Below are 24758 nucleotides of genomic sequence, written 5' to 3'. Positions count from 1 at the left end.
ATGCTCCTTGCTAAGGAAGCTTCATTTGGTGTTGAAGATCCAAACTTTTTGAATGCTATGACACAGAGGAGAGACCAAATGGACAGGACTGAACAAACTCTAGGTGACCCTGACCTAGGTCTAGACTTTTGGCCCTATCTAAGCGAGGAGGTATTTATGCCCTTGAGGAGACTCCATGCTATGGAGATTGAGTCTCCAAACACGGTAAATCCAAGCATCAGTGAGCACCCTCAAGGTGAGAATGATTTTCCAGTAGCTTTTTCTAGTGATAGTGAATTCAAAAGGAGGGATATAGAACCAGTACACACTCATAATACATTTATGCTACCACCCATAACGGATAAGCTAGAGAAACTGGTACCAATGCTCAGATGATTGTTGGGTCCTCAAGGGTTGCTTAGACACTCCCCTTTGGTGATACAGGAGATGATTCAGATAACATCTTTAAAGATTTCAAATATCTCCCATTAGGAATCTGGAAAGTTCCTTTGAGGAAGAAAAGGAGGAAGATAATTTTTCAGTGGATTTAGATTAGGAGTCTCACTCGGAGGAGGAAACAGAAGATGGGGATGAACTCGGCTTATCAACGAGCATGGGTATAATGGACAAAAGGTATTTGGATCAGACCTTGACACTTATTTCAAAGCCAACAGTTGGTGAAAAGAAAAAGAGAGGTAGGAAATTTGTTTGAGTTAAACTAGAAATGGCCGGCAGTGCAGCTGGTCAGAAAAAATTGAAATCGGGAAAAGGCTATGCCTTTTTCTAGGAGCAATGAGAGTCCTTTCGTGGAACATCAGAGGTTGCAATGCCCCTAACAAGGTGTGTTTGGTCAAAAAGATGTTTTGACCAAACAAGAACTGAAATAATTCTTTTGCAAGTGCTAAAATAGAAGGTGATAGTGTTACTAAATTTGCTAGATGTTTCAACATTTGGAAATGCCTTTTTGTTGATTCGGTTGGTGCTTTTGGGGGTCTCGGGGTTTTGTGGAAGGAGTCATTGGTGAATATTAGTCTGATCAGATTGGAGAGGCAATGGTAGTGGATTGAGGTGTAGTCTAAGCCGTTACATTTCAGTTTTAATCTGATCAATGTTTATGGTCCAAACAACCCCAGGGAATTGAAATTGGTTTGGGAGTCCCTATCGACCATTTTGGATAGTAATGGGGATAAAAATTTCCTTTTGGGAGGTGATTTTAATGCCATTATAAGACCCTCGGATAAGAGTGCGGGGATTGGATGGAATAACCTGAAACAAAAGGACTTTAGTGATTTTGTCTGTGTCAATGGCCTTGTGGATGTTCCCTTCAAGAGGGGAGAATTTACTTGGAGTAATAGATGTAGAAGGTTCTCTTATATTGTGGAGAAATTGGACATGTTCTTGTTAGGGGGTGGATGGGATATAGATCAATGGTTGTTGCAAGCATAAATACTCCCTATTATTGGGTCTGATCACTATCCAATTTGTGCTAGTATTCATGAAGATGCAGTCCTGGAGAGACTTAAAATTTGAGAAGATGTGGCTGAGAGAAGATGGATTCTTGGAGATGGTGGTCGGTTGGTGGATGGAAGCCCCCCCATAGGTCAAACAACAAAGCTTTCATTTTCTTCAAAAAATTACAGTTCATTAAGGAGAAGCTTAAGTAGTGGAATAGGGAGGTTTTCAAGAATATTTTTATGGAAAAGCTCAGACTTGAGAAGGAACTTGCGGAGCTTCATCAGAAGGTGATTGATGGTGGTTTGGGTGAGGAGGAATTCAGGTTAGAGAAATCTTTAAATAAAGAATATAATGAGATTCTGGCCAGGGAAGAAATCTTTTGGAGATAGAAATCAAGAGATATGCAGTTGAAGGAAGGTGATTGAAGCACAAAGTTCTTTCACTATTCAGTCAAGGTTCGAAGAGCGAGTAATAAATTATTTTCTATCCAGGATGATAATGGTGTTTTTCTTAAAGAGAAAGAGGATATTTTCTCAGAAGTGGTTCATTTTTTCTCTGGTAATGCTAACTATCAAGATCAGGACTACCGTAGTGAAGGAATTTTGGATGTTATTCCACCCATCATTTCGGAGGCTCAAAATGCTTATCTCATCAGCAAGATTTATTTGGATGAAGTTAGAGTGGCTCTATTTAGTATGGGGGACGCGAAGGCCCCAGGATGGTTTTCCATCTCTTTTCTTTCAAAAGATGTGGGACTTTCTTGCTAATGACATTTGGGAAGTGGTGGAGGAGTCACGGCTAGGTGGTTTTGTACTGAAAGATTTCAATAATACTTTCCTTGCCCTCATTCTGAAGAAGCAAGAGGTCCCGAAGTTCGGTGGCTTTAGACCTATTTCTTTGTGTAATACCATTTACAATATTATTGCCAAAGTGATGGCTAATAGATTGAAGCTAACTTTAAATTTGATCATCTCTGTAGAGCAGAGTGATTTTTTGCCTAACCGCTCAATTTATGAAGGAGTGATCATTGCACATGAAGCGATTCACTCAATTCATAGTGCAAAAGTGGATAGAATGCAGGTTAAACTTGATATCCATAAGGCATATGATGAAGTCAGCAAATATTTTCTGTTGGATGTTCTAAGGAAATTTGGTTTCTGTGTGAGCTGGGTTAATTGGGTGGAAAGTTGTATTAAGACACTCGTTTTGTAGTCATTATCAATGGCAGTCCCTAAGGTTTTTTTGAAACCAAGAAAGGTTTCAGGCAAGGTGATACCCTATCCCCCTTTTTGTTCATCATAATGGCTGAAGTTTTGGGAAGGCTAATTTCAAAAATGAAGCTCGAAGGTAGATGGTATGGGGTGAAGGTAGCAAATGAGATAGATAACTTATCGTACCTTCAATTTGTTGATGATACTTTGTTATTGTAGCATCCTAAAATTGCGACACTTGCAATTTCAATTGCATTTGGGTCTTCACGATGGCGACGCAACACTGAACCTGAATGGAGACCCCGAAAACTTGTTTATGACATCAAAAACTGCATTTTTCAGCACCCTGGCCTGATCCTCCTTGCACCCTGTTGTCCTGGGAGGTGGGACCATGGCGCCTAGCACCCTGTTCCCTGACCCTATTTTGGGCCCGGTCTCTTATGGGGCTTCGGGTCTTTAAGTTTGAAAATTGGAAAATAAGGTTGCTAAGTCGGCCTAAGGTTGGAAAAATCAGTCTTTCAACCCTAGTTGACAAGTATATAAACTACATTTCCTCTCCCATTTTGAGGAGGAAGGACATATGTGTACAAGAGGCGGAAGCGCTAGGCAAACATTCAAGCATTTCAAACATTCAAGCATTCCTTCATTCTAAGTCTCCATTCAAGGCTAAGTGTTGCATTCAAGACAAGGATTCAACCGTTGAAGAGGAGATCACTTACAACATACAACATACAACATACAACAACATTTACACCTTCGCATGTTGCAGGTACGCGACTGTAATTGAAGATATGGAATCCTTGTGCAGAGACGAACAGATCCCCCTTCGTTTCGCGGATTTTTCGGAGGACCGTGTGCACGCCGGGTGCCATCGTCCCGTCAAATTTCGCTCAAATTTGCAGGACAGCGCCGTCTCGACATTTTACTGCTAATTCCAGGTCCGCAGCTTCATCCCGTATCTCTATCTCTGTCTACAAATGGATCTTTCCTACTTTACATGCATTCCTAGTTCAATCCTTCTATCTACATTCTTTACAAAAGAGGGTAGCCTTGCTGTCTTAACCCTTGAAACTCATTTAGAATCCAATCTTGCATTGTGTGGGATTGGATCTTGTGGGTTTCAACCCCTCTTTTGAATGTAAAGTCTCTCCTAAGTGAAAACCGTCAATCCTAGTGACCTCCTTTCTCCTTGGAGTGGGGGGAACACCTGGGGTTCGATTTTCCGCTTTACATTTTGGTGAACCCGACATGAACATCCTAATTTTGATTATTCATGGTTAGATCTGAAAAATTCACTTCCTTAATTACATTTCCATGTTTGATCTTTTGCAAATTTTAGAGGTTAATTGCATAAAAACCCTAAATTTTCTTTTTAGTAATTGAGCTTGTGAAATGTTTAATTGTTAATGCTTGTTTCAGATCTTCCCTTCTATTGCAAATTATCAATTCATATCTATGCTTTAATTCTGAAAATTAAGTGGTCAAGTGTCAAAACCCTAATTTTTAAAACCCTCTTGATTCAACCTTTGACTGATAATTTCACTGATCAAAACACCTCCAAATCGGCTGTAACTTTGGACTCCGCAACAAAATCATAATATCTTTCATCCCTGAAAATTTTGAAAAAAGTTGCGAGGACCGTGTGCATCCTGAGCGCCATCGTCCCCGACATTTTTTCCAAAATTTCGAAAGCTAGATCTTACTGTATTTTTCTGCTAAAATCCAGAATCTTGGCTGATTTCATCAATTCTAACACTTTCAAAATTAAAGTCAAAGTTGGTCTAGTGATTGCTTGGATTAAGGCTTCTAATCATTCAAAAATTGTTGAAATTGAAATTTTGTGTCAAAATTGTGTTTCTTACTGTCCTAAATCTGAAAAGTGTGTGGGCATTCATTCAAAGTTTCAGTGCTTTATTCAAATTTTTGCAGTTTGTGACTTTTGAAATTAAGTGTTTAATTGCAACAACTTTGATTTCCACTTTCAAAATTGAATTTTGCATGAAATTGAGTCAACTTTTAAATTTCAAAGCTTGCATTGCTTTTAGTATTCCCTCTAAAATCATAAAATTCAAAATTTTAGTTTCCCTCTTTTTTTCAAAATCCAAATTTTGCATTTTTCAACAATCTTGGTAGGGTTCAATTTTGAGATTGCAACTTTAATTTGGCCTATCTACAGATCGTAAAATCACTCAATTTTTTCAGATTAGCTTTAAAATCATCATAACTTTCATCCCTGAAAATTTTGAAAAAAGTTGCAAGGACCGTGTGCACTCCGTTCGCCACGGTCCCTGACATTTTTTTTTGAAATTTTGGGAGATTGTCGTGATTGCATTTAACAGCTTAAATCTAGGAGATTGGCTGATTTTATTGAAATTTGCTACCTCTAAAATTCAAAATCTTCTCTCCCTCTCTAGTGCATGAGTTTCACAACAATAAGCCCTACTTACACTATTCCCATTAGACGAAGCCTTAGAATTAAGTCTTTCCAAGGTTTAATTACCGAGGAGATGGAACCTAATTTGAATGGCCTTTTTAACGAGGACACGAGTAATTCCTCTAATCCTCTTAATGATGAAGAAGCTCTCCATGAGGTTTCTGTAGAACAACTTTCGAAATTGGATAACCAATTTGATGATTTTCAGCAATGGATGTCTCAAGAGTATCCCGATAGTCAAGCTCTTTCATTAATTGAGGGTCTAAAACGTATGTTTCAAAGTGATAAGAATGGAATTGATATCTTGCATGGTATTGCACACATCGTTGATTTGAATGTGATGCCTATGAAGAGTTGTGCCGAAACTTTAGGTTATACACAACCTCCTACTCAAGTCAATCATTCTATTCCTTTGACAACTTCTATTGCTAGTATACCTACTTTCACATCAAACATAATGACTACTTCAATACAAAACATTCCACCTATGATCACCAGTCATGGGGGCAATCCCTCTTCTTCAATCAACCCTCTTCCTTCATTCAATCCGACTTCTTCATTCATTCCTTCAATGAGTGTCCCTATTACATCTCCACAAATGAACATGATGCAAGGGGGCAATTCATTCAACCATTCCATTCCTCCTGGTAGTGTTCCTTGTTTCCAATCATCTCCTATGACTAACCATCACAGTGTCCCACCACCTTACTCTCAATCAATACCTTCTTTCAATAACATAATACCTCCATCACAATCTAACATGTCTAATATGAATTCTTCGACTGAAGTGACCATTAACAATCTTGCACAAACTGTCTCTTCTTTACAACAACAAATTGCCTCTATGAATCAATCTAAGTTTAGTGTGCCCACATTTGATGTTGCGAGCCCACTTTCTCTTGACATTGTTCGAGCTATCCCACCTAAACATGTTGAAATCCCACAGTTGGAGCTTTATAATGGTAAAGGTGATCCCCTAACACATGTTAAGACCTTTCAAACAATATGTACTGATTTTGCTCATGACCAAAGGTTGCTTGCGAAACTGTTTACTAGAACATTAAGAGATAAGGCCCTACAATGGTATTGCTCGTTGCCTTCCTATTCTATTACTTCTTTCCAACAACTCGCAAATGCTTTTATTCAACAGTTTCAAAACAATATAAGTCCTAAAGTTACTTTGATCGATTTAATGCATTGTAAACAAGGTGTTAAAGAAAAAGTGACTGATTTCATTGGTAGATATAAGCATTTGTGTGCTCAAATTTCTTTTCCAATACCTGACAATGATATTCAAAGAATCTTTATTTCTAATTTACAAAAAGATATTAGAGAAAAACTTCTGTTTTCTGAGTTTACTTCTTTCCAACAGTTGTGTGCAACTCTTCACAATTATCAACTGACTGTGAGTCAAATGGAACAAGCAAATCCTATGGCTCTAAGTGATAAGGGTGATAGTAGTCAACAACCATTTGGGAAGTTTAAACCGAATAGAGGGTTCAATAATGAAAACATCATCAACAACAATGTGAATGCAGCATCAGGTGTGCCTCCTATTTCTATGTTTTTCAAGAAAGAAAGAAAGTTTACTCCTTTGAATGAATCATTGCATAGTATTATGAATAAGTTATTGGAACAAAATGTGCTTACTCTCCCTCCTATAAAGCAAATAGATCCTGCAAAGATTAATTCACCCTATTTTGATAACAAATCTTTTTGTCAATTTCATCGTCAACATGGGCATGATACTGAAAAATGTTTTGCTTTGAAGGGTAAAATTCAAGATTTGATTGATAATAATACTATCTCTGTTTCAGGAGTGAATGATAAAGGCAACACATCTGTAGCTCCTCCTAACCAAAATCTTAAGATTTTTACTGATCAATTACCTTCTCATACCTCTAATGTGATTGAGACTAATGATTCCTCTTTCTCACCTGATGGTCTTGTGTCTATGACTCCGAATGTGATTAACTTTGTAGAGCAGCAGAAAATTCCTAAAGAACCTTCCATCACATTTGATTCCAGTGAAACTATCAGGGCACCTGATGGTCCTTTATATATAGTTGCAAAAGTCAAGAATACACCTTGCCGTGGAGTGCTTATTGATCCTTCTTGCATGGTTAATGTCATTACTGAAGAATTTCTTTTTACTTTGCAATTGAATCAAGTGATCTATGACAAAACAAATGTGGTTGTGAAATTATTTGATGCATTTTCTTCTCCTGCAATTGGTTCTATTACATTACCTATTGAGGTCCATAACAAATCCCTTAATGTGAACTTTGCTATTATTCCATCATCCGAACAATTTCGTGTGAAGCTAGGCTATCCTTGGCTATCTTCCATGAAAGCTATTGCTTCTCCTATTCACAAGTGTTTGAAATTTCCCCATAATGGTGAAGTTGTTATTATCAATCATAGTCTCTTTAAACCAGCTGAAAGAACTTCTAGTGTTCCTATTGATTATTTTTGGCCTAAACAATTCCAATCTCTTCCACCGCGAAGTGATTATCTTTTCAAATCTTATCAAAAGTGGAAAAAAGATATGATCCTATCTCTAAGTGAACCTTGAACACCCAAACTTGATATTCCTATCGTTCTTGAGAAGGAATTTCTTCCTTTGAAAGATAAAACTAATATCTTTCCTTAAGAAGATTCCCAACCCATTCCTATGGATGTGACTATGAGTAGACCTATACCTCCTCGTCGTGATGGACTTGGTCTCCTTCCTAAACCAAATATTCCTCCTTTATATGGAGCAGTTCCTCCTCCTTCCTTTTATAGAGAGAAGAGACCTTCCTCTTCTCCTATTATCCAACCTAAGAGACCACAACCTAAACACCCAAGTGATAAGGATGAGAACATTCCTCCTCCTCAATCTGCTCCACTTCCTACTAAGACTAGATGAAATCATTCTGCGTGTGAACGCCGATGAAAGCACCGTCTTAGAGCTCAGGTAGCTGCTTCTCAAACTTTGCAATCTCCAAAAACACCTTCAGCTAGTATTATTCCATTTTCTCCTCAGCCGAAAATTGAGCCAAAATCTCCTAAACATAAGATGCATGATGGTTTTGATCCTGTGCGTGTTAAAAATCCTATTTTTATAAATCTTGATGATGATATAGATGAAAATGTTATTCATGTTGAAAATATTACTTCTCTTGCTTCTGATAGTGAATATGAATTTGTTGATAGTGATAACCATTTATCTAACGAATTTTCTAAAGCACTTATCCTAGCTCCTAGACAAGAACAACGTGGCTTGGAACATGAACATAGCCCTTGTTTGGATCTTGTGATAGCTCCATCTGCTATGTTGGATGTTCCTCCTCTAGTGTGTTCCCTGCCTTCCCGAAATATTGATCAGCAAGATTGGGGGGTGGATGACGTGCTAGACTAGTTTCATTAGCATAGCAGACTCTCTTCTCCCCTCTTGATCTCTTTTGTTACTTCTTCTATGTGTTATTCTTATTCTTCTATTTGTTGTCCTTAATGTTGTCTACTTGAGGACGATGCAAAGCATTGAGATCTCTTTTGGTCTCTCTCATGTTGACTCAAAAGACACATGTGTTCCCTTCTTCTAGGTGACCTTCCTTGACTGGGGAATGAAGAACAATTATGCATACATACATATGATATACATGAATTATCATACAGCATACTGACCCCAAGGAAAGCGAAGTCACCTCGTGATTCATGTTTTGTATCTATTATCCTTGGGTTTATCTCACACTTGGGGGCTAAATCTTTGCGATAACGTGCTCCTTTCCTTTCTCATTTCTTATGTGTATCACTACCTTAAAGCAATCACCCCCGATGAGGCGTGTGCGATCGCTTTAACATAGGGGGCATACACTCCGTCCATATCTCTTCAAGATACTTGAAAACTTCTTGGCGAACTTAGCTTTGCCTTGAAAATTTTTGGTATTTTTCTTGCATGACTCATAGTGAGAGAACCTTACTACTGACAGTCATGGTTCTCCCTCGTGATCTTCCCTTTTACTTTGTCAATCGAAGTCGTAAGATCCTTAGTCCACTGGAGGCTTGGTGTATCTTGCCTCCTTGACGTGGTGAAAGTCTTTCAATGTTGTTTCCTTGTACTTTACTGGAAGTATGGGCTTATACTCCCGGTAAAGTGGGGGCTAAATGTAGCGTCCTAAAATTGTGACACTTGCAATTTCAACTGCATTTGGGTCTTCACGATGGCAACGCAACACTGAACCTGAATGAAGACCCCGAAAACTTGTTTATGACATCAAAAACTGCATTTTTCAGCACCCTAGCCTGATCCTCCTTGCACCCTGTTGTCCCGGGAGGTGGGACCATGGCACCCAGTGCCCTGGTCCCTGGCCCTATTTTGGGCCCGATCTCTTATGGGGCTTCGGGTCTTTAAGTTTGCAAATTGGAAAATAAGGTTGCTAAGTCGGCCTAAGGTTAGAAAAATCAGTCTTTGAACCCTAGTTGACAAGTATATAAACTACATTTCCTCTCCCATTTTGAGGAGGAAGGACATATGTGTACAAGAGGCGGAAGCGCTAGGCAAACATTCAAGCATTTCAAACATTCAAGCATTCCTTCATTCTAAGTCTCCATTCAAGGCTAAGTGTTGCATTCAAGATAAGGATTCAACCATTGAAGAGGAGATCACTTACAACATACAACATACAACAACATTTACACCTTCGCATGTTGCAGGTACGCGGCTGTAATTGAAGATCTGGAATCCTTGTGCAGAGACGAACAGATCCCCCTTCATTTCGCGAATTTTTCGGAGGACCGTGTGCATGCCGGGCGCCATCGTCCTGTCAACTTTCGCTCAAATTTGCAGGACAGCGCCGTCTCAGCATTTTACTACTAATTCCAGGTCCGCAGCTTCATCCTGTATCTCTATCTCTGTCTACAAATGCATCTTTCCTACTTTACATGCATTCCTAGTTCAATCCTTCTATCTACATTCTTTACAAAAGAGGGTAGCCTTGTTGTCTTAACCCTTGAAACTCATTTAGAATCCAGTCTTGCATTGTGTGGGATTGGATCTTGGGGTTTCAACCCCTCTTTTGAATGTAAAGTCTCTCCTAAGTGAAAACCGTCAATCCTAGTGACCTCCTTTCTCCTTGGAGTGGGGGGAACACCTGGGGTTCGATTTTCCACTTTACAGTTATTAGGGGAGGCTTCTTTCAGGGAAGATCGAATTATCAAAAGTTTGTTAAGTAGATACAACAAAGCTTCTGGTCAGTGTGTGAATTGGAGAAAATCTAATTTTTTTATTATTCAATACTAGTCCTCAAAAGTAGAGAGAAATATGCCAAATTTTGGGGATGAAAAAAGGTTCCCTTCCAGGCAAGTATTTAGGTATTCCTTTGTTCAGGGGAGCTAGCAGGTTAGAGGTGTGGAAGGACTTAGTGGAAAGCTGCATTCGAAGGATGGAGGGGTGGAAGAGCAAATGGCTCACCTCGGCAGGTTAGATTTTGATGTTGAAATCGGTTGTATCTGCTATTCCGGTTTTTTCTATGATGTGTTTGCAAATCTCTAAGAAGTTGATTAAGGTGATTGGAAAAAGAATGAGAAAGTTTTTTGGGAATGGGGCCAATGAGTAGAATGAGATTCCTTTGCGAGCATGGGACAAAATATGTCAGGCAAAGGCTAAGGGGGGAGCGGGTTTAAGGAACTGGAACATTATGAATGAAGCCCTTGGGGCTAAGTTGGTGTGGAGTATTTATTCACAACCCTCCCAATTATGGGTTAAAATTCTTAAAGCTAAATATTTGGATTCTATGGATGGTTGCAGTATTTTCACCATTCGTGACACCCCCAATGGCTCTGCTATTTGGAATTTTATTATTTCATGTAGGAAAGTTATTGTTGATCACATTACTTGGTAGGTTGGGACCGGCTCTAAAGCCAAATTTTGGGATGACTCTTGGAACGGATACCCTATTCCTCTCTGTTCCTCTCTTTATCTCCCTCAAATTCTCTCTATCACTCCCCCCTTCTCTCCCTCTCTCCATCTCTATTTATCTACCTCTAAACTTTATCTCTTTATCCATCTCTCTATCTCTCTCCACCCCCACTACCTCTATCAATAACTTATTAAATCTCCTTATATCGTAACTTTCTCCCTATCTCTCCCTCTCCTTCTCCCTCTATATGTCTCGCTCTTCCTCTTTATCACTTCCTTTCTATCTCTTTATCTTTATCTCTCATGCAACCTCTCTTTATCTCTCTCTATTTCTCTCCCACTTCTTATCTCCCTCTATCTTCACCTCAACCCCATCTTCATCTTTTCCCATCTATCTCTAAACATGTCTCTCCCTCTCTATCCATTCATCTCTCTCCCCCTCCCTCTTCCTATACCTCTGTATCTATATCTCTTTGCCCCTCTACATCCATTTCTCCATATTTATTCTTTCATCTATCCCTCTATTTCTATATCCTTAGACTACCTCTCTCTTTGTATCATTTCATCTCTCTCTCTCTCTCTCTCTCTCTCTCTCTCTCTCTCTCTCTCTCTCTCTCTCTCTCTCTCTCTCTCTCTCTCTCTCTCTCATATATTTATCCGATATTCAATCCCTCTGCATTTTGGCGCCAATGGTAATTTTGATGGACATATAAAAAAAAAATTTAGGTATCAAATATCCAATATGTGGACCAAACAAAATAGGATTGTGGGTCGTTTTGTGCACTCCAATGGTCCCTACATTCTTTTTGTAGGTGACAAACACAGGTTTTCAAACATACATTGACAAAATTCTACTTTTTTGAGATTCTTCTAGACAGATTTGTCATTGGTAATCATTTTAGAGCATCTTTGTGGAGGTATAATGGAGAGCAACAGTCTTCGAAAGCATAAATGTAAAAGAAATCTTTCAAATGAGAAAATTAATTATATAGACAAAGAGATAGAGAAGGTCATAGGAGGAGAAGACAAGGTATGTCAAATATTGGTGAAGCTTTTGAAAATGTTACTTCAAGTGAAAAGGAAATTAAATTTGAAAATGTTGAATGAGTTATTGAAAATGAAAATGAAAATGTAGATTTGATATTAGAAATGTTGAACATGATATTCAAATTGGGAATGACAATGTTCAAATAGATATTGAAAATGTTCAACATGATATTGAATTTAGAAATGAAAATGTGAGAATTGAAAGTGAAAATGTGGGAATTGACATTGAAGTTGAAAATTTGGGAATTGACATTGGAGGTGAAAATTTGGGAATTTTTGACATTGAAGGTGATGTTAGATTCTGTGAGAAGCGAGAACCAAACCATGATCTGATGTCGGTCGTAGATCACATGCAACTCCCCAAGCAACAGATGATCGAAGATTAAAATAGTTGAATGAAGATAATTCTGATATGAGAGAAAAATAGAAACAAAGAAGAGAATTTGGAGAAGACTCTCACCGATCTATCACTGAAGTTGTGAAGGTGAGAGTATAGTGCTTATTATATAGAAAAATATAAGCATATACATCCAAGGGGTGCATTAACTCCTATTCCCCATAAAAAGTTGGAGGTTGTACCTTCTTGATAAATGCCAAAACATGTGGCATAACCTCCTTACATGAAGACATGAAAGGAGTTGAGAAAGTTGGCACATAAGGCCAAAAGAGGGTGAGAAACCCAACTACCCCATAACCCACTTAGGAAATGACAAAATAGTGGTTATGAGAGGTGGCACAACAAGCCAAAAAAGGGTGTGTAACTCAACTACCCATGTGAGGTGGAGAGTTACAGATGTAGCTAAAGTATTTTGCCACGTGTCCTCATATAAACCACTCCTATTAACCTAAGAAAGCTTAAATAATATTTTTGTAGGAAAAATTAATACCCCCTAACATAAGAAAAATAAAAAACCTACACTAACACCCCTCCTTAAGCGTAGCTTAGGTGGGTGAAAAGATGGGTCCTGACAAATGAGGCCATGTAAGCTACCCATGTACATAGAGATCCCCCCCAGAAGAAGAAGACCCCCCCCCCCCCCCCCATAAGAGGAATATCCCCCCCCCTCCTTAAATAGAGAGAAAGAATGAAGGACTAAGAAGCCCCTCCTGGAGTAGATACCTGTCAATGGTAGATGCTCGAAACTAGATGTAGAAGATGGCCCATAATCATCGAACAATGTTCCTCCCTTTAGGAAGAAAAACAAAACTAAATGTGTATGCATGATATCTTCCCATTCTTTCAAGGAATATGTAGGAGTAAGATACAAAACATATGATGTCTTTGAACTCTTCTCAGTGGTCTCCTTGTTGATGCTTAAATCTGTCATGGTCAAAGTAGGTGTTCTAGGCCACACCACTGAGAATGATAATCCAGAATCTTCTAGAGACTGATGTAGAACATAATCCAAAGACATATATACCTCCTCTAAAGGTAAATATGTATCCTCCAAATGTTGTACAAAAGTATCTACACTAATGTCAAACTGTGATGAATGATCATGTGAAGAGTGAACAAGAGGATCCAAAGGTTCCTCCACAACAAGTGAAGAAGAATCATCCTCATCAAAGAAAAGATGTATGAGATCAATATTATCTCCTAGATCTCCAATATGAGACTCTATAAACAATTCCAAAATTCATGTCAAGAAGTCATCCCACAAAGCACTATCTAAAAGACTGTGAATGTCCTGTTGCAAAGAATCACTGGAAGCTTTTGAAGAAGTAACACTCAACTCTAAAGAAGCAACAAGTGTAGATGGGTTATCAACAAACTGAACATCATAGGAGAATATCTCCATACAAGATAGGACAATAGAAGTCTCAAAATCATCCACAAGAGCATGGTTATCCAAGGAAACATCACTTTCAGATGAAGATCTAATGTCTTCATACAATTGTTGGATGATGGTCCAAGCAGTGAAAGGACACTCAATGTGTTCTATGTGATGTAGAGTATCCTCAGAAATAGTAAGACATATTAGTCCATAGACCATGTCATTGTTGTTAAACCAAGCATTCTTTTGTTCATAGTCATTTGGCTCAGGAACAAGTCCAAGGAGATAGGGTAGTAGATCTTGCTGAAGGCACTGATTCTTTATCCCTTGTTTCCAAGACAAATAGTTCTCTAAAGTTAGCTTGAGAACAGAAGGATGAAAATAGTTATCAAGAGACATGATTAACCCACCCATGAATGGAACTTTATCTCAGTTCATGATTACACAAAAGACATAAAGAGACACCCCTCCTTTCCACTAGTCTCAGAAATCACCCCACCCAGAATATTACAAGGTTGGCACTTTATAATTAGTGTGTTTACAAGGCTTTTTATCAGATTACAATGCTTTTAAGGCTCCAATGGCCAAAAATAGATATTTTTAATACAAATAATTTTGAGAGAAGATCTGAAAAAATTAGTCTTATAGCTTCTCAATTCATCTCAATACCTTTCCATCAACTATTAGTTTTTGAAAAATAGATTTGTGAGGTGAAAGATATGACCAGTTGAAGAGAAAAAGAAGCAGTTGATACAACTTGCAATATCTGATAGAAAAGGGAATAATTTTTCAATTAGACCTGCAATAATGGAGAGTCCTCATTTCCAGCTTTTCGTCAAGTATTTGTTTGTAAAAATCCAACACCCGAGCCAAAATTTATGGAACTTTTAAGAAAGGTTGTTGAATTTGCTTGCTAGAAAAACGGCTTAGGCCCTGTTCAAGCTCGATTTCTGCAAAAAATATTAATTTTATGGGAACACCATTAGAAACCCAATTTTTTTTCAATGCTGGGAGAAAACCCATAAATCGTTTTTCCTGAAAACAAACAGAAGTTGGAACACTAAAGCCAAAATGAAAAGAGCTCCAGTAATAAGATTTTACTCTGATTTTTTTACTTTGTCCTCCAAACTCTCATTTTGGTGAAATAAAAGTCACTTTTGACTTTCTTAAGCCTTCTGGACACTCTGGAAACTCTTATTAAGCTTCCAATATTACCAAAAAGTTGCAATCACCTAGATCTTACAAGAACACATACATATAAACCAGATTTAACTAGAAGCTATTTTCCTTTAAACTGTTTTGATTCTTTAGGTCACATGAGAATGCAGGAGAAGAGCATACTTGGTTTTTTTAAAGGAAAATATTAGCTATCTAAAAGTCTCAAATCTCTCAAATAAATAAATAAAAACAATGAGCTATACCAGACAACAGGACTCTGATACCATGTTAGATTCTGCGAGAAGCGAGAACCATGCAAGGATCTGATGCCGGTCCTAGATCACATGCAACTCCCCAAGAAATAGATGATCGAAGATAAAAATAGATGAATGAAGATAATTTTGATATGAGATAAAAATAGAGACAAAGAAGAGAATTTGGAGAAGACTCTCACCGATCTATCACTGAACTTGTGAAAGTGAGAGTATAGTACTTATTATATAGAAAAATATAAGCATATACATCCAAGGGGTGCATTAACTCCTATTCCCCATAAAAAGTGGGAGGTTTTACCTTCTTGGTAAATGCCAAAATATGTGGCATAACCTCCTTACATGAAGACAGGAAAGGAGTTGAGAAAATTGGCACATAAGGCCAAAAGAGGGTGAGAAACCCAACTACCCCATAACCCACTTAGGAAATGACAAAATAGTGATTATGAGAGGTGGCACAACAAGCCAAAAAAGGGTGTGTAACTCAACTACCCATGTGATGTGGAGAATTACACATGTAACTGAAGTATTTTGCATGGTGTCCTCATATAAACCACTCCTATTAACCTAAACAAGCTTAAATAATATATGTGTAGGAAAAATAAATACCCCCTAACATAAGGAAAATAAAAAACCTACACTAACAGGTGGAATTGTGCAATCAAGTGAACATAATGTAACATCGAATTACATGAGAAATGAAGACCCTCTCATGGAAGAAAGACAAATTCCATATTCAAAACCTTCAAGAACACCAAAATGGCTACTTGAAATTGATGAGAACATTATTGACAATCTTGAAGGCAAAAGGTCAACATGAATCATTCAATTGTGAGATATGCAAATTTTCAACCAATATTTTAGCAATAAGACATTGACCGAGCAATGCCAACTTTTTGTTCAATTGCTAAAGATGCAAAAGGTGAGACCCTTGCTAGCCAAATTGAAGATTTGTATGAACAAGAAGACAGAGAAAAATTATATTATTGTGAAAAACCTTTTTAATACTCTAAATTCTATTTGAAAGAATAGCAAGGAAAAAGATAAGAGAGCCGCTTGAAGAGTTATTACAACCTCCTTAGTAAGTTTCCATTTGAGAAAGGCTCACTTTATGAGACAAACTTGTGTTGATTTGAACATAAATCGTAAAACTTTGGATAGAGCACTTGGAAGAAGAGAAAGAATCGACAATCCTATTCAAAATGATACATGGGATTTTGGTGGGAGGCTTCCACGTGTTGATAAGAAGTTGACCAACAATGTGAAGGAGGAAATTCAACAATCTTGGCACTCTAATTCTAGAGTATCACCCAATGTAAAGGATTTTTTAAAGTTAAGAATTGGCAATCAAGAGCACACACTGCATCCTAAGCATTTCTTGGAATCAAACCAAACAATGTTGTACAATTTTTTTTGTGAAACACATCCAACTTTGCAAATATCCTGAAGGGCCTTTGAATCTTTGAAGCCATTTTATTGTGTACCTCTCAAGATTCGTAATACTTGTTATTGCAAATACCATATGGAATTTTCAATGTACCATGAACTTTTATGCTATATTCATTCTACGTTGCATACTAATGAAATGTTGTAGGAGTGTGGTGCAATGCAATTTCTGAGATCATCAAGAGACTTGCTATATCTATTTTTATGTCTTAGAGATGATGAACACTTTTTTTATAGAAATGATTGTTTAAATGAGAAGTGTTCACAATGTGGTGGCTTGTCAAAGTTTGTTTCATGTTTTCATGAGGGCAGTGAATACGAATTTGGAAATAAAATTGTTGAGAAACAGAGATATGAGACAGTGAAATATACTTTGAAGAGTGGAGGTGAAGGTTCTAGATGCGAGTTTGTCTCTAGAGAAGTTAATGTTGCTAACTTTATTTTAGATTTTAAGGAAAATATTTTCTACAAGTATGCAAGGCATACCCATAGCTCTCAGTGGTTGGATCAACAATTCAGGATGTGTAAGGATTCTTTCTCGATTGGCCCTGTTATATCGGTGGTAGATTTTGTAGAAAACTATACATTGCAACCACAAAATGAGGTACAATCTCAGTATTACAATTCAATTAAGATTGTTATTTTTGTTCACATAACATATAGACATGCCCCTAATAGTATAGAAGAGGATAGGAAGATAATCAAAGAGTATCATTTTTAATATGAGTGATGATATATCTCACTCCTCCGAGTATGTGCAACATTGTTTCAAGAATTTTTTTGAGTTCTTGCAGGAGAAAACTATTGCAATCAACCAAGATCTCATATGATCAAATAATTGCACGGGTCAATTCAATGCACATAGAGAGGGGTGTACCTCAAATTTGGAGTTTTTTTGAAGCAGGACTTGGAAAGGGGGAGCATGACGGAGTAGGTGCATGTTTGAAGAGAGCTCTAGTTAAGGAGCAATTTAGGATTTCAAGGGCAAAATTATCTAATGCACGTTCTATTGTTGATCGGTGTAGTTCAATAATGTCATAGGGAGGGACACTTGATTCAACAGTGTGTAGATTCTTTTGGTTGATTGAGGGCACAGTGGGAAACAGATTGGATTGTCAAATAATTAAAGATTCTTCAAAGATGCATTCATTTTGCAACTCAGATGCAAGTACATGGACCATTTGGACATGAGAATTGGCTTGTTTTTGTCAGATTTGTGTTCAATGTAACTGGGATCAGTGCGAGTCAAGTGAGTGGGTGGATACATGGGCTCCACAATATCTAACTCCTTTATCTCAAACAATATCCATACCAAATGATGACATGGAAATTTCAGTTGAGTATGACTGTCTTTCAGATCTTCTATAGCTAGGACATGTTTTTGTAGTGGTTGCACCATAGGGGAATGAAGAGAGATCATACTATTGGTTGGCACAATGTGTATAGGGAAATCAGAAGCTAATACAACCGGTTACATATGATGATGGATTCATGTATCCTGTAGGTTTAGTTGTTGTTGCAGGAACTTGGTTGCGAACATACAAGATTATAAAGAATGGTATACCTGCATTTGAAGGCTACAAGAGACACAAAACCATTCTCATGTATTTACATCTTATTATAGCTACAAATGTCAAGTTGTTGAAGCATCAAGAAAGACCAAAGACAAAAGAACAATGGACAGTGAGTAGTGTTGATCATGAAGCAATACTCGATACTCTTAAGAAAAGAGATGAACCTTCAGGCACACTTGAGTAGTAGGTCTTTATTATCTCTTAATTTCTCTATTATGCATTTCATTTCAAATAATTATCATAACTATCTTGCATTGCATTTCATTAGTGATTTTGAAAAATGTAGGTCTTTTTTATGGACAATACTATTGCTCATCACCATTTTTCGTCAATATTGTAGGTACATTTGATGCAATTTGTAAGTAGGTATTTTCATGGTATATAATCATACCTAGTTTACTATCATGTATTTGATATCAAATAATGATCTTAAAACTTTTATGTTCATGTCGTTTATGTTTAGGTGAACAATTTTAAAAAGTGTAGGTCTTTTTTATGGACAATACTATTGCATCACCATTTTTCTTTAACATTCATGGTACATTCGGTGTAATTCGTAAGTAGGCATATTCATGTTATATCATCCCACCTCTTCATTTATTATCATACATTTCATTTCAAATAATGATCATATTATCATAATACTATGTTGTTCACGTTGCTCATGTTGGTCTTCATTTATATGCAACCATTGATCTACATAATCTTGGAGTAGGACGTGAGGATACCAGATGCACATGGAGTAGGATGTTGTATTTATATATGAGTACATTGATGTAATTTTGTTAAGATGGTATTGATGATATATAATGTATTTGTACATGAGTACATTGGTGTAGTTGTATTGATGATATGCAATGTATTTATACATGAGTATATTGGTGTAGTTGTATTAATAATATACAATGTATTTTTACATGATTATGTATGGGTGATCAAAAGGACATGTAGTTATAATGGTGATTATGTGTCACAATGTATGCAAATCATGATGATTATGATAAAAAAATGCATAAACTAACAAATCTTATGTGTATGACCCACTTATGTATGTTCATAGATGTCACTAATGGTAATTATGTGTCTAGAATATATGCAAGTAATGATGATCATGGTCATTAGTGCTTCCCTGAATTCATTAGGGTTCTCCTAGGTTCATTACGACTTAATATAGGCTTGTTAGTCTCGGTTGTCCAAGGTTCATTAGGCCACTAGTAGGGTATGGGAGCATTCGACTGAGTAGTGAGGCAAAATAGGAGTATTCCTAGGATAAAAATGCCTAACCTCGGACTGTTGGAACTGATGGTTCGCGCCCATGACAAGTAGAATGAGAATTTGGCTCTGTTGTAACATTTCACTGAATGCATCTGACAATTTTTTCATTAACTGAAAAAGTACTGCCCTTGGAAAACCACTCTGAATCTTGAAAATATGAGATAGGCTATTATAGATGGCCCTAACATGATCTTGTAGGTTTAGATGAATCATTCATAAGTGCCATGGATTCTGAGATACGGCTTGTCAAAGTTTGACAATTTTTCACACTCATGGTGCTCAAGGGACGATGCTGCTAGGGTATGGCCCTGAGCATTCGACCAAGTAGAGAGGTAAAACACAAGCATGCATAGGGTAAAAATGACTAACTCCATGTGTTGGAACTGATAGTTCGCACCCACGACAAATAGAACGAGTATTTGGCTCTGTTGCAACTTTTCATTGAATGCATCTGATGATTTTTGCATCAACTAAAAAAATGTTGCCCTAGGAAAATCACTATGAATATTAAAAATTTGAGACAATCTATTGTAGATGGACCTCATGTGACCTTGTAGGCTCAAATGGATCATTCACAAGTGCCACAAGATACAACCTGTCAAAGTTTGATGATTCTTCACACTTAGGGCACTCGAGGGACAACGCCGCTACAGTATGGCCCTGAAAGTTCGACCGAGTAGGAGGCAAAATAGGAGCATCTCTAGAGTAAAATTGCATAACTAGACGTGTTGGAGCTGATGATTCGCGCCCATGATGAACAAAAATGAGATTTTGGATCCATTGCAACTTTTCATTGAATGCATCTAATGATTTTTGTATCAACTGAAAAAATGCTACCTTAAAAAAACCACTCTGAATATTCAAATTATGAGAAGTTATTGTAGATGGCCCTCACATTACCCTGTAGGTTTAGACGAATCATTTGCAAGTGCCATGGATTCTGAGATATGACTTGTCGAAGTTTGACAATTTTTCACACTTAGGGCGCTCGAGGGACGACACCACTACAGTAAGGCCCCAAATGTTAGACCAAGTAGGGAGGAAAAATAAGAGCATCCCTAGGGTAAGAATGCCTAACCAGATGTGTTGGAATTGATGGTTCACACCCACAATGAAATAACAAGAATTTTGCTCTATTGCAACTTTCCATTGAATGTATCTTATGATTTTTTTGTCAACAAAAAAAATGTTTCCCTTGGAAAACTCTGAATCTTGAAAATCTAAGATAGGCTATTGTAGATGGCCTTCACATGACCCTGTAGGTTCAGACGAATCATTTACAAGTATCATAGATTTTGAGATACGACCTATCAAAGTTTGACAATTTTTCGCACTTAGGGCGCTCGAGGGACAACGTAGCTAAGGTATGGCCCTAAGCATTTGATTAAGTAGGGAGACAAAGCAAGAGAATGTATAAGGTAAAAATGCCTAATCGGACGTGTTGAAACAAACGGTTCATGCCAACGACGAATAGATTGATAGTTTGGCTTCGTTGCAAATAAATTATCTTCATTTTTCTCATAATTTTTTAATATTATACTCATACAGGGATTTGCATGTGTGTGAATTGTAAAGTAAAAATAATGCAATAAATTAATGCAATCTAATTTCTTGTTGGGTTAAGTAACTTGAATTTTTTTTAATCATGGTTTGGGATTGTAGTTGTTCATTAAACCATGGCAAAAAATGATTCAACATCCATGAACTATGATTAATAACAATACCAATATGGTCATTAAATTTGGTGAAGTTGCCAAAGCAACCAAATTTAACACTTAACATTTAGATGGAACAAATTATATTGAATCTCAAGATTATACAAATGACATGCTATTGTTCATTTTACATTCATGATTAAAGTTTCCAAGAATGAAGCCATGCACATGAGGAAAAAATTATATCAAATCTCAGCTTCTAAATATCAAATTGTCGAATATTTACAAGTGTATGTCCAAATACAAAAATGGCAAAAAATGTCAACTCAAACAAAATTTATGTCCATATAAAAAATATACATTCCAACTAGACATGTAAGTATCCCAGGATGCCTCTATCACATCCTAAACTACTGATGGATCATCAAAATTTATCCTCTTAGAAGCACTCCTTATCTCTAAAGGATCCTGCACAAGAAAAATCAAACCATGATTGAGATTAGTTATATTATATAATTTACATTCAAAAATTTAACATAAAAATCAATATACATTGAACTATAATTGAACTCCAAAATTGAATTCTTGATTACCTCATGTCCACGTTTGCTCTTAAGATGGTCAAGAGTCCTAGAATATGACTTTGATAGAGCACAGATGTCATCAAGATTTTCGTAGACAACCTATATATGTTCACAAACATAAAATTCATACAATTCAAAGAGGGGAAAATCTAATGCCTAATGGTTAGTACACAAATTAAATAAAACAAAAATAAAGCATTCGAATGCACAAAGAAACCATTATACCTTATCTTCTACTCTTCCTCCAATGGATCTTGATGAAGTGGAAGATGCACCCTTGTTGTGTTGTTGTGTAGCTAGGTTGGATCCCTTCTAGGGCTGACCTAGTGCACAAAATGCCAAGTGGCCTGTTGGCCTTGGCATTTGGATATCTCAGTTGTATGAGTCTAATTTGGGGCAGGCCCTATTTAGGCAAACCACTTGTGTGTAACTTGTGATTAAGTTAAAAGTAACTTGTAAACCTAAGGGAGACTCATATGTAACTTATAATATATAGGTCTGACCCTATCCTTGGCACCAAAAGTAAATGACCGACTTGAGGTCTACTAGGAAGTATTGATTCATATATATGCAAGGTCATGATTGCATCAATGCAATGAATTCAATAACATGAAGGACATGTAGTGTTCTCGAGTGTGATGATAACAACTTAGCGTCTATGGTTGGGAAGGCAACGAATCTGATGTTTGCCTGTGGTTAATGAGCACTACCATTAAATCAACATGGTATCAGAGCGGGTTCCTTCTATAGAGCCTAACTTCTTGAAGGTAGAACCTGTACTTTTTAGGGAGTTCAATCAAAGTAATTTGCAGACTGAGAAATCTAAGTGCAGGCAAAGATGATTACTTAAATTTCGAGCTGTGAAATACAGACGTGAGCATCGCAAATGCCCTAGGGCGAGTGATGATCGCAGAGGTGCCGATGATCACCTTATGCTTGGTGGAAATCGAGAACAATTCACTAATGCGCAATGACGAATTCATTGCGCATAGGTTGGGCCTCATCCCGCTCACCTCCAAGCGTGCAATGGAGATGAGCTTCTCTCTTGACTACGACTGGTACGATGGCGACGTGAAGTGCGATAACTAATCTGTTGAATTCACCCTCGTCGCCAAATGCGACAGTGACCAAACCCTCGATGTCACTAGCTTAGACCTCATGTCCTCTGATCAACAAGTCGTTCCCATTGATGTCGCCAACCATGCTACCAACGACTACAACCTGACTGAATGTATTAGAATATTTAATTATATTTTAGTCACCTATATTTAGTTCCTTGTTTAATGGTCATTTAGATTTTTAGTTAATTAGCTTTTAAGCTTTATTTAATGTTTAGCTTTTTGTTTTTAGTCAATTAGCTTTTAAGCTTTATTTAGCGTTTAGCTTTTTCTTTTTAGTTAACTAGCTTTTAAGCTTCATTTAGCATTTAGCTTTTTAGTAGTTCACTTTAAACGACTTGTTCTTAATTTAGAACGTTGTCTTGTAATCTCTATATATGCACTTGTATATTGTTGAATACATTATGTGATTATTGAATCATTCATTCAATTTATTTTTCAGAATGGAGGGGCATAATCATAGTTAAACTTCAAGCGGTCAGGAATTGAAGCTTCGTGCCATAGCCAGGAAGGGTATTGGCAAGGACCATGCCAAATGGTCATTGACTATAATGGTTACTTTCATGTACGAGCCTGGTATCGAAATGCTAATGACAAGTGGATTCTCTATGGACATCTCTGTCTGTTTTAACATTCTATATTCAAATTCTTCATTCGGGGAGGAAAACATGTCGTGGAGGATTCTCTCCAGTGATCGTAACATTTTACTAGCAAAATCTGTGAGATGGAGGCATCCTCTTGCTTTCGGCATTTTGGTAGTACTCCAGCTAAAACTTGTTATCCCATTGGAGTAGCGAATTGCTCTCAACTCTGGAATACAGTATCGCTCAACACACCTCTAAAAATGTATGCGCCCCTAAATTTGAAGAAAGTGAACAGTCGGGTGCTCGGATTTGCACCACACAGATTTGAAACAAAAGTGCAACTGAATTTGCTTCTGATCATGCGAACAAATCACTGGGGCACATGGTCTATCTTGCTTACAACCGGGGCATTTGGTATCTGAGAAGACAAAGATTGGAAGTGCACTGAGTGGAGCATTGGTGAGCACGCTTGTGGAACTTGTAGCCAACAATTTGGGGCTAGTGGCATATGATTCTCCTGCATATCAAGTGTTGCAATAGTCATAGGGACTTTGGTTGCTTATTTGGTGGTACCCATGCGATCTCTAGGTCAAGATAGCTAGAGGATAGCAGTTGCTCTAATGAGCAGGAATATTGGTGGAAATGTTAATTATGTTGCAGTTTCAAAGGCTCTTGGTGTGTCTTCATTACTGTTGATAGCAGTACTGGCTACATATAATTTGGTCTGTGCAATTTACTTCACAACAATTTTTACACTAGCTTCTAGAATACCTCCTGAAATTTCAAAAGCTGCCAATGGATGAATCAGAGATTGTATTCAAGGAAGGAAGATTGCTTGCATTTCTTTGCAGAGAAAGAATTAGCATTTAGAGGGAGTCTGACATATCATCAGACGTAACCTTGGACGAAGAGGTCAAAAGGTTGATATCTGCTTTAGAGGGAGTCTGATTTTTTCAGCTTCATAGGGAGCCTAACATTTCAACTTTAGAGGGAGCTACAATGTCATGAATATTTGGTTAATGCATTTTTCTCTGTGATGGAGAAATTTGAGGTGAGATCCCTTGTTAATGAGTTCTTCTCTATGAGGGAGAAGTTCAAGGTGCAATCCCTTGTTAATGAGTTTTTCTCTATGAGGGAGAAGTTCGAGGTGCAATCCCTTGTTAATGAGTTCTTCTTTGTGAGGGAGAAGTTCAAGGTGTAATACCTTGTTAATGAGTTCTTCTTTGTCAAGGATAAGTTTGAGGTGCAATCCCTTGTTAATGCATTCTTCCCTGGGAGAAGTTTGAGGT

The 24758-nt window shown here is 37.4% G+C and overlaps 1 pseudogene; it reads left to right on the top strand.

Annotated features, from left to right (window-relative positions):
- Nucleotides 1-23679, top strand: LOC131859165 (DNA-directed RNA polymerases II, IV and V subunit 3-like; annotated as a pseudogene).
- Nucleotides 23680-24758: the final 1079 nt, after the last annotated feature.

This window comes from Cryptomeria japonica, chromosome 10 (genome assembly GCF_030272615.1).
Source record: "Cryptomeria japonica chromosome 10, Sugi_1.0, whole genome shotgun sequence".
Classification (NCBI taxonomy): domain Eukaryota; kingdom Viridiplantae; phylum Streptophyta; class Pinopsida; order Cupressales; family Cupressaceae; genus Cryptomeria; species Cryptomeria japonica.
Note: the sequence above shows the minus strand (reverse complement) of the source record. Positions and strands in the feature narration are given on the sequence as shown.